The sequence below is a fragment of the Solanum tuberosum genome, unplaced genomic scaffold (assembly GCF_000226075.1).
Source record: "Solanum tuberosum cultivar DM 1-3 516 R44 unplaced genomic scaffold, SolTub_3.0 scf00018, whole genome shotgun sequence".
NCBI classification, from domain to species: domain Eukaryota; kingdom Viridiplantae; phylum Streptophyta; class Magnoliopsida; order Solanales; family Solanaceae; genus Solanum; species Solanum tuberosum.
The window spans coordinates 2,120,843-2,122,389 of NW_006238944.1; positions in this window are offsets into that span (position 1 = coordinate 2,120,843).

The following is a 1,547-nucleotide window of genomic DNA, read 5'->3' on the forward strand; positions in this document are numbered from 1 at the left end:
ACCACAATATCAAATATACTCCAAGAATTTTATGGGTCTAACATAATACGTAAGTATCATGAAATTTTATATCTTGTGCTCCAAATTTAAATTAGACACGAAATCTAATTTTATCGTTATCATAAGCAAAGAACCCCCACATTTAAAATATGATCTCAAAAATATTTTTCAAGTATTTGAAAATAGTTTTTCTACATATTTTTTTTCTCATACTATCAAAATGTCATTGGCAATATGGAACCTCTTTTGAAATATTATTCTGCAAAAGAATTATAGTGTTTCAATTCCCTTTGACAATCTTTACACAATTGTCAAAGTTCATTCCATAGAGGCACAAAATCACAACCTCTAAGTCACTTGTCTTTTTTCTATCACAATTAGACATACCACTTAGTATTTCGAATACTAATAATAAAGACAAAAAATTTTGTACAATTTTTCTATTTAACAATGGAGTTTATAGAAAACAAAAAGTACAACACTGACTTATTAGATGAAGTTTTCATATTCTTCAAACCAATTGCATAGTCTTATTTATCCAGAGTTGAAAACTACAAAAGTTTTTACTCTACAAAAATCAGACACAATCAAATTCATAGGGAGTACAAAACTACTAAAAGTTTTTTTCTCCAAACATAATAAAACATATTCTTAGATTATCACATAGAAATGCTTTTCTTTTCAAATAGTCTTCCAACTATAACATTTTGACATACTATTTTATCAAACAAAATGTGCATCTCTCATTCCGCAAACTATAGAATTTTAAAGGCAACACTATTTGCCAAGGAAAATTCATTCAAAAATATATTATTTGCAGATATTTTTCCAAGACACACATGATAAATGTCAAAAGAGTTAACTTTTAAAAACTATTTTCCTCCTTAGACAAATAATAAGAAGGTTACCTGGTGTAATCTTTAACTGGAATACCACCAACTTTTTCTGGTACATTCTCACGTCGATCTTGCTAAACAAGGTATCAAATTCTGAAGAAGTAGTGCATTAATCTTCTACTTCCATGATCTGTTTCCCTCAATCAGTAGAGTACAAGAAATACCAATATTATACTAATTTCCTTAAGATTGTTGTCCATCTTGTATTCCTAAGATACTTGGAACAAAACTTTGAAGAATTTGGTAAGAAACAACAAAGTTTAAAGAAGTATTTTACAAGCTAGAAAATAAAAACTAGTAAGAGAAAATAGAATACAGAAACAGATTAGAAACAATATAAAAATATTTTTCTCAAAGAAATAAAATCGAGCCCACTGAATGCACAGTGTCCCCTTAAGGAAATTATTTTCCTCAAGTACCCGAGGTTAATGAAATATATCCTCCCAGGATAGAATGATCTTACTCACCGGTGTATCAACACCTAAAATCACGGTGTCAGCGAACCACTCAACGGCAGTAAAGTACACTTAGAATACTAGATTTAGTAGTAGTAGAAGAAGTCCAGAAAAATTAGTTCTTTCAACTAAAATGATAGGAAATCCCTCAATTTATAGAAAACAAAGGGTAGTGTGAAAAGGTTCTTATTGTGCC